Below are 9847 nucleotides of genomic sequence, written 5' to 3' on the forward strand. Positions count from 1 at the left end.
CCACCTCAAGCCATCTCTGGGCTTTACGAGTACTGTGGAGCACGCCTGTAATCCCAGCACTCTGGAGGTAGAGACAGGATGATCTCTGTGAATGTGAGGCTAGCCTGGTCTACAGAGTGAGTCCAGGACAGCCGAAGCTCTGTTACACAGAGAAACCCTGGGTCAAAAAACCAACCAACCAAACAAACAAACAAAAATCCTTAGATATAGCCATGCTTTGTGGGAACATCTTTAATCCTAGCCTTCAGGAGGCAGAGGCAGGTAGATTACTGTGAGTTCAAGGCTAGCCTGGTCTACACAGTGAGTGCCAGGAGTGAGACTGTCTCAAAAAACTAAGAAGCAAACAAACCAACAAAACTCAAAAAACCTAACTACTTGGTTCACCACTAGGGCTACAGTTCAGTTCATAGATGGCTGCCTAATGAACACGAAGCCTGAATTCCATCCTTAGCGCTATACAACCCAAGTCTGTTGGATGGACTATGCCTATAATATTAGCACTTGCGAGTTAGAGGAAGATGATAAGTTCAAGGTCATCCTCAACTATATAACAAGTTCTAGGCTAGCTTTGGTTATGAGACCCTGTCTCAATATTAAAGCAAGCTGGGCATGGTGGTGGCGCACACCTTTAATCCCAGCACTGAGGGAGGCAGAGGTGGGCAGATATCTGTGAGTTTGAGGCCAGCCTGGTCTACAAAGCGAGTCCATCCAGGACAGCCAAGGATACACGGAGAAGCCCTGTCTCGCAAAGCAAAAACAAACAAATAAAAAAAATTAAAGCAAATACTGTGAAGGAAGAATTATTCTAGTCTTTTGGCAGGGGGTGGGGAGCACAGGGTGGCACATACCTTTAATTTCAGTACTCAAGAGGCAAGAAGCTCTGTATGAATCTGAGGCCAACCTGGTCTACCTAACAAGCTCAAGGCCAGCCAGGGCTGTGTAGAGAGACCCTAGAGGAGGAGGAGGAGGAGGAGGAGGAGGAGGAGGAGGAGGAGGAGGAGGAGGACGACAAGAGGGAGAAAGAGAAGAACAAGAAGAATAGCTTCATTGTGTTACTTACCTTGCCTCTTAGCTGTCGGGAACGGTAACCAGGACTCAGTGTCGGCTTCTATCACTCTCACCTTCTAACCCTTAGCTACCATGCATGAGTGAATCACCATCCACACCGGCCAGACTGGTGTCCAGATCAGCTGGGAGCTCTACTGCCTGGAACATGGCATCCAGCCTGATGGCCAGATGCCAAGTGACAAGACCATGGGAGGGGGAGACGACTCCTTCAACACCTTCTTCAGTGAGACAGGCGCTGGCAAGCATGTGCCCCGGGCAGTGTTCGTAGACCTGGAACCCACCGTTATTGATGAGGTCGCACTGGTACCTACAGCCAGCTCTTCCACCCTGAGCAGCTCATCCCAGGCAAGGAAGATGCCGCCAATAACTATGCCCATGGCCACTACACCATTGGCAAGGAGATCATTGACCTTTTCTTGGACAGAATTCGCAAGCTGGTAAGTGCCTTACATGGATACATTTAAAAATGCAGTGAGGATGTTCCGGTGTCTAGCTAGGAGTGTGTGCCCTGCCAATAAAACATTACATTTTCTTCTCTTTTGTACAGGCTGACCAGTGAACGGGTCTTCAGGGCTTCTTGGTTTTCCATAGCTTTGGCGGGGGAACTGGCTCTGGCTTCACCTCCCTGCTGATGGAGCGGCTCTGTTGATTATGGAAAGAAATCCAAGCTGGAGTTCTCCATTTACCCCGCCCCCCCCACCCCAGGTTTCCACTGCTATGGTTGAGCCCTACAACTCCATGCTCAGCACCCACACCACCTTGGAGGACGCTGATTGTGTCTTCCTGGTAGACAGTGAACTATCTATGACATCTATCATAGAAACCTTGACATTGAGCGCCTGGCCTACACTACTAGCCTTAACTGCCTTATTAGCTGGGTTGTGTCATCCATCACTGCTTCCCTCAGATTTGATGGGGCCCTGAATGTTGACCTGACAGAATTCCAGACCAACCTGGTGCCTCACCCTTTGCACCCACTTCCCTCTGGCCACATATGCCCCTGTCATCTCTGCTGAGAAAGCTTACCATGAGCAGCTTTCTGTAACAGAGATCACCAATGCCTGCTTTGAGCCAGATGGTGAAATGTGACCCTTGCCGTGGTGAAAATATGGCTTGCTGCCTGCTGTATAGTGGTGTTAAAGTGGTTCCTAAAGATGTCAATGCTGCTATGGCCAGCCATCAAGACCAAGCGTGCCATCCAGTTTGTGGACTGGTGCCCCACTGGCTTCAAGGTTGGCATTAATGACCAGCCCCCTACCATGGTGCCTGGTGGAGACCTGGCCAAGGTCTAGAGAGCTGTGTGCATGCTGAGCAACACCACAGCCGTTGCTGAGGCCTGGGCTCGCCTAGATCACAAGTTTGATCTGATGTATGCCAAGCGTGCCTTTGTGCACTGGTATGTGGGTGAGGGCATGGAGGAGGGAGAGTTCTCTGAGGCCCTTGAGGACATGGCTGCCCTGGAGAAGGATTATGAGGAGGTTGGTGTGGATTCTCCTGAAGGATAGGGGCAGGAGGAAGGACAGGAATACTAATCTATTCTCAGAGCCCCTGTATCATGTCAGACTCCCGAGGCTTCAGCTTCAACGTGAAGCTGACAGGCAGTGATGCTATCCATTGTGTTATTTTCATTCTGTGATCATGTCTTCTCCATGTGTGCCTGGAAGGGTTTTTTTTTTTTCCGTGATGTCTCAAAGTAAACGCTTTACAAAAAAAGGGGAGGAGGAGAAGAGGAGGGAGAGAAAGAGACAGAGAAGGAGGAGGTGTTTGGAGAGATAGCTCAGTGGTTGAAGGCATTGAGTGTTCTTTTTATTTTGTTTGTTTTTATTTTTTTTTTAATCTTTCTGGTTTTTAAAAATATTTTTAAATTTATGTGCATTGGTGTGAGGGTGTCAGATCTTGGAGTTACAGACGGTTGTGAACTGCCATGTGGGTGCTGGGAATTGAACCCGGGACCTTTGGAAGAGCAGACCGTGCTCTTAGCCACTGAGCCAACTCTCCAGCCCCTATTTATTTATTTAGTATACAATGCTCTGCCTGCATGTACACCTACGCTCCAGAAGAGGGCACCAGATCTCATTATAGATGGTTTTAAGCCACCATATGGTTGCTGGGAATTGAACTCAGGACCTTTGGAAGAGCAGGCAGTGCTCTTAACCGCTGATCCATCTCTCCGGCCCTGTTTTTGTTTGTTTTTAAAGACCGGGTTTCTCTGTGTAGCCTTGGATGTCTTGGAACTCCCTCTGTAGACCAGGGTGGCCTGGAACTCACAGAGCTCTACCTGCTTCTGCCTCCTGAGTGCTGGGATTAAAGGTGTGCGCCACCACCGCCTGGCTGAACACTGACTATTCTTTCAGAGGACCCAGATTCAATTCTCAGCATCCACATGGTGGATCCAACTCCTTCTTCTGGTCCCTAAATACAGCAGGTACCCAAGGGGTGCACAGACATACACGTAGGCAAACACTCACACACATAAAATTAAAATATAAATGTTTTCATTTTATCAGGGCAGTGGTGGTGCACGCCTTTACTCCCAGCACTTGGGAGGCAGATGACTGTGAGGTCGAGGCCAGCCTGGTCTACAAAGCAAGTCCAGGACAGTCAAGGCTACAGAAAGAGACCTTGTCTCGGGGGAAAAAATTGTCTTAATTTTAAAAAGGAGCAAGATGGGGATCGCTGGGTACTTTAGGCTGGCCCTGAACTTCACGGCTCAGTCATCTGTTGCAGCCTCCCGAGTGCTGAGACCTGAACTACACTAACTTTTTGTTTTGTTTATTTACCTAGTTATTGCGTTTTTTTTTTTTTTAGTTTAAAATTACATTTGGGGGCGCTGGAGAGATGGCTCAGACGTTAAGAGCACTGACTTCTCTTCTGAAGGTTGTACACCATAACCCTGGCTGGCCTGCACCAATATGCCTGGCTACAACTGCATCCTGTGTGTCCCTGTGGGTGACCTGTGGGGACACTCGCCGTGGTAACAATGAGGAAGGCAAGAGCGTGATTCCGAGGCATGAAGAGGAAGGCCCAGGGATGGGGAAAGGTCAGCACACTCTCCTTCTGTACGGCCTCATTTCTGAGCCACTCCTGTTCTCTGGGACATCACGGGGGAACCCGCACACTCCAAGATCGAGGTGGGGGGGCGTGCTCCTGACTAATTGTTGCCCTCAGTGATGTTGGACCCCTGACCCAGCACCCTGCTGGGTAAGAATTGGCCGACTAAGCCCCTGTTGATCAGAAACAAAGGGGGGCTTTGAGGGATGAGTGTCAGTGGTGCTCCTCAGGGCCAGCGGCACACAGGCAAGTGACCTCAGGAAAGCAAGCTGACCTCACGCAAGCAAGCGGGGAGCAGCTACAGCTTAGCCCCCAGCGGAGCTCTCCTCTCTCCTCACTGCTCTCTTCTCTCCTCACATTATTCACCGTGGCTATGCCAGCCTAAGAGGTACAACCACATTCTGAAAACCAAAGAGCCAAGAGAAAGCAGAGGAGTATGTATGTCATCAGCGATGCCAAACTCTTTCCTCCCTCAGTCTAGGTAACTTGTATTTTCACCTCTTTGTCAAAAAGGAGTAAATCTCAAGCCGGGCATGGTGGCGCATGCCTTTGATCCCAGCACTCCAGAGGCAGAGGCAGGTGGATCGATGTGAGTTCAAGGCCATCCTGGTCTACAAAGCAAGCCCAGGACAGCCAGGGCTACACAGAGAAACCCTGTCTTGGAAAACCAAAACCAAAAAGGAGTAAATCTCCAATGAGCTGTTTCAGGCAGCACAGCTAGAAGATGTCAGTGCCACAGACTCCAGTGACACACATTGCTCTTCAGCTTCTGGAAAGTTCATGTAGTCACTAAAACCAAACCCCTGGAACCAGGAGCTGTAGGCAGGGTCTGTGTGCAAGAGCAGGGTGACTAATGCTGCTACCACTCGGTGTCATGGCCACCCCTGCCCACAGCTCCCCTTCTGAGTCAAGCTGACCCTGCTTTCTTCCTCTGAATTTGTCATTTCTCACTAGGGGAGTTTTGGGAATGTGTGCGAAGGGTTAGGACTTGGGGTGAGCCTGTTCTAAAAAGAGAACTTGGTTCTAAGAGAGGGAACTCCTTGGACTTGTTTACACTCTAACTGTAAACTGGTTCTCTACCCACAGCCTGAGGCAGAAGACATTTAGATAGATTTTCTTGTTGTTGTTGTTTTGTTTTGTTTTGTTTTTGAGACAGGGTCACTCTATGTAGCCTTGGCTGTCCTAGACTCACTTTGTAGACCGGGCTGGCCTCGAACTCACAGTGATCAGCCTGCCTCTGCCTCCCAAGTGCTGGGATTAAAGGTGTGCGCCACCACCCAGTTTATAGGTGTATTTTTCTGTTTGTTTGTTTTTGTTTTTTCCAGACAGGGTCTCTCTGTACCCTTGGCTGTCCTGGACTCACTTTGTAGACCAGGCGGGCCTCGAACTCACAGCAATCCGCCTGCCTCTGCCTCCCAAGTGCTGGGATTAAAGGCGTGCGCCACCACTGCCCACAGCTCCCCTTCTGAGTCAAGCTGTATTTTTTAAGTAGGGCGATTCAGAGGGCAACAGGGAGACTTCTGGAAGCATTTTCTAGTGACCAGAGGCCATGGGTTTTGGGCGAAAGTATGTAGTGGTCAGGCTGGAAAGATGGCTCAGTGGTGAAAAGCACTGGCTGCTCTTCCAGGGGACCAGGTTCAACTCCCAGCACCCACATGGCAGCTCACAACTGTCTGCAACTCCAGTTCCTGGGGATCTGACACCCTCACACACACATGCAGGTAAAACACCAAAGCAAGCCGGGCGTGGTGGCGCACGCCTTTAATCCCAGCACTCGGGAGGCAGAGGCAGACGGATCGCTGTGAGTTCGAGGCCAGCCTGGTTTACAAAGTGAGTCTAGGACAGCCAAGGCTACACAGAGAAACCCTGTCTGGAAAAACAAAACAAAAAAAAACCACCAAAGCAAATAAAATAAAATAATTAAAGTATGTAGTGGTTTCCAGGCTCATCAGAAGCCAGGTCCTTAGGCATCACCAGAACCTTCTGACAGCCACTCAGCCTGTAGAGGTTCACAGGCATTGGCCACCCTAGTATTACAAAGGGCAACATACATGTTGTACACAAACGGAATTTCTCGGTCTGAAACTGAGAACTGTAGGGATGAAAAAAGCGTATGTGTAGATTAGCAAGATAGCTTAGTACGGGCCAGGCAGTGGTGGGCCACCTCCTTTTTATTTTGTTTTTCTTTTTTGTTTGTTTGTTTGGGTTTTCAAGACAGGGTTTCTCTGTGTAGTCCTGGCTGCCTGGACTCACCTTATAGATCAGGTTGGCCTCTTAACTGACAAAGATCCACCTGCCTCTGCCTCCTGAGTGATGAGATTAAAGATGTGTGCCAAGCTAGGTGGTGGTGGCGCACGCCTTTAATCCCAGCACTCAGGAGGCAGAGGCAGGTGCATCGACCTGAGTTCGAAGCAAGCCTGGTCTATAGAGTGAGTCCAAGACAGCCAAGGCTACACAGAGAAACCCTGTCTCAAACAAACAAACAAACAAACAACAACAACAACAACAACAAAAAGGCGTGTGCCACCACACCAGGCTGGTGGCCTACCTCTTTAATCCCAGTACTCAAGAGTCATAGGCAGGCATGTCTCTGAGTTTAAGGCCAGCCTGGTCTACAGAGCTCCAGGATAGTCAGGGCTATTACACAGAAAAGCCCTGTCTCTAAAGAAAAAGAAAAAGAAGAAGAAGAAAAAAAAAAGATGAGCTCTGGGCGCAGTGGCACACACCTGTAAACCCAGCACTTGGGAGGCAGAGGCAGGTGGATCTCTGTGGGTTTAAGGCCAGCCTGGTCTACAAAGTGAGTCCAGGACAACCAGGGCTACACAGAAAAACCCTGTCTTGCTGGGGTGGGGGGGCCTGACAGCCAGAGGTGTTTTCCCACGGCCCACACGTGAAAGGAGAGCACCTATTAGTAAGAGTGTCCTCTGATCTACACATGCAGGTTGCAGCAGATGGCACCCACAAATACAATACATAATAGATGATCAACGATAGATAGATAGATAGATGATAGATAGATAGACAAATCTGTTTGGAACAAGATTGTTCAGACCCAATCTTAATATGAAGAAAGTTGAGGAGGGCTAGCCTGTGGTCTATTTTCCCTTTCAGAGCCCTGAAGGAATTAGGAAAAAAGGGAATCTTCCAGGGCCATTGAGGTTCAGTTTGCCAGTCTGTTGCCCTGGGAACCTGTGTTTATATGCGTATTTCCCCATCCTAGCCCATCCCCCCCCCAACTCCTTTAATTAGTCATAAGTTTCTAGAAGTCCGTGTAAGAAGTGATGGCCAGGACTGCGCACGGCTGGATCGGGTTAGTGTCCGCGGAAGTGGGTGGGGCTTAGGACGGATGATTCAGAGACTGGGCAGGCACATTTTATTCTCATGATGTCCCAGACTTTTCAGCACGGCCAAATTCCGTGTCTTCAGTTCTTCCCAAAGCACAAAGAAATCAATCAAGACCTGCTCCCCTTCACCTTTTCCGCTGGGGGCCTCAGCTGGTACACCACCCGCAGCGCAGTGCCCACTGCCCAGGGAGGGAAAGTAAGGCGGTTCAGGGCTCCCCGCCTGGAATGGGGTGCGGGAGGGGACGGGGGTGGGGTGGGGTGGGGGGTGCGGGGACTGATAATACAACAGGATTTTGCTCCTTCTGGGAACGGTGAAAATTTCTGTCACAAAATGCTTATCTGCATCGATTTTATGTGGGAAAGCACTTTGGTCTTTTGTCCTCTCTGTGTGACCCAAGAAAACAGCTCTGTCGTGATGTTGGAAAGCCTGTTTGGCTCGCTCTCTCTGTTGGCAAGGGTTCGCTAGGGAGCTGGCAAGGGATGGAGTCTCACTCTGTCCGCCTTCTTTTTCACAGAGGACTGTTGAGATGGGGAGGCGGGCTCTGTTTTTCTACCAGGCCTCAGCCAGAGGGCTATTGAGGATCTCAGACCCGTCTAGAGTTTACTTAAACCGAGAGGGCGTTCACCAGTGGACTTTCGTGGTTGCGCTTTAATTCATTAATTTGGTGTTGAGAGAGCAGTTGATATTATGTACAAATTCATCCTACCCATAGAAAGGAAAAGAAAGCTAAGTTAGGACTCAAAAGTGCCACGGGAGCCAGGCTTGGTGGTCCACACCTGTGATTTCACACCTGTGGTCAGGAACTCAAAGTACTCCTCAGTTACATAGTGAGTTTGAAGCCCTGTCTCAGAAAAATAACGGGGCCCAGAGAGATGGCTCAGTGGTTAAGAGGGCTGGCTGCTTCTAGAGGACCAGGGTTCCGTGCCCCGCACCCCCAGCCCATATCGAAGCTCGAAGTTATCTGTTATTCCAGAGACTCTGATTCTTTTCTTTCCCTTTTTTTTTTTTAAAAAAAATATTTTATTTAACTTTAATCTATGTGCATTGGTGTGAGGGTGTCAGATCTTGGAGTTATAGACAGTTGTGAGCTGCCATGTGGGTGCTGGGAATTGAACCCTGAACCCTGGTCCTTTGGAAGAGCAGGCAGAGCTCTTAACCACTGAGCCACCTCTCCAGCCCCCCCCCCCTTTTGTGTTTGTGTTTCTCAAGAGACGGTCTCTCCGTGTGTAACAGCCCTGGCTGTCCTGAAACTCTTCTTATAATCCAGGCTGGCTACGAACTCACAGCGATCCACCTGCCTCTGCCTCCCCTGTGCTGGGATTACAGGTGTGGGGCTCCACTCGCGGCCTGATGCCCTCTTATGACCACCACCTGCACCAGGCATGCAAGTAGTGTACCGACATAGATACTGGCAAAACACCCATAGGTACAAGATAAAAAATTAAAACCTTGAGCTGGGAGTGATGGTGCACGCCTTTAATACCAGCACTCTGGAGGCAAAGGCAGATGGATCTCTGAGTTCAAGGCCCGCCTGCCCTACACAGTGAGTTACAGGATAGCCAGGGCTACACAGAGAAACCCTGTCTGGAGAAGGTTAAAAAAAAAATCACGGGTGCTGGAGAGATGGCTCAGAGGTTAAGAGCACAGATTGCTCTTCCAAAGGTCATGAGTTCAATTCCCAGCAACCACACGGTGGCTCACAACCATCTAAAATGAGATCTGGTGCCTTCTTCTGGCTTGCAGGCAGGATATTGTATACATAATAAATAAAGAAATCTTTAAAAAAAAAATCACAGCTCGTCTTCCAGAGCACCTGCATGGTTGCTCACAACTGTCTGTAACTCTAGTCCCTGGGGTCTGACACCCTCCTCTAACTTCCCAGGAGCAGTGGACACAGACATGCATGCAGGCAAAACATCCAAATACATAAAATAAAAAAAAATATTTTTAAAGAATCCAGCTGCCACCAGGCGTGGTGGCACATGCCTTTAATCCCAGCATTTGGGAGGCAGAGGCAGGAGGATCTCTGTGAGTTTGAGGCCAGCCTGGTCTACAGAGAGTCCAGGACAGCCAAGGTTACACAGAGAAACCCTGTCTCGAAAAACTAAAAAAAATAAATAAAATTAAATTAAATTAAAAAAGAAAATGTGCCACCAAGCTTGGCGAGAATTTTATATTTGTTAAAAATAAGCTTTACAGGACAATCTTGAGTAGTTTACATCTGTTCTTAACCCTGTGTTATTTTGTCTCACTCCTAGAAAACATTGCAGTGGTATTTGCACATTGTAGCTTCCCTTGTCTCCAGCTCCTTCCTTTTGATCTTTCTTGGACCTCCTCTACCCATGGCTGACTCCCCTGGCCTCAGTCCCCTACTTCCTCCTCT

At 49.1% G+C, this 9847-nt stretch overlaps 1 pseudogene across 1 annotated transcript; it reads left to right on the plus strand.

Moving 5' to 3' along the window:
• Nucleotides 1-1170: 1170 nt before the first annotated feature.
• Nucleotides 1171-2623, plus strand: LOC311584337 (tubulin alpha chain-like; annotated as a pseudogene). Its single transcript, XR_014783575.1, has 2 exons — nt 1171-1505; nt 1616-2623. The product of XR_014783575.1 is annotated as a tubulin alpha chain-like (transcript).
• The last annotated feature ends 7224 nt before the right edge of the window (nt 2624-9847 follow it).

The sequence above is a fragment of the Acomys minous genome, assembly GCF_964271855.1.
Source record: "Acomys minous genome assembly, chromosome: 15".
Classification (NCBI taxonomy): domain Eukaryota; kingdom Metazoa; phylum Chordata; class Mammalia; order Rodentia; family Muridae; genus Acomys; species Acomys minous.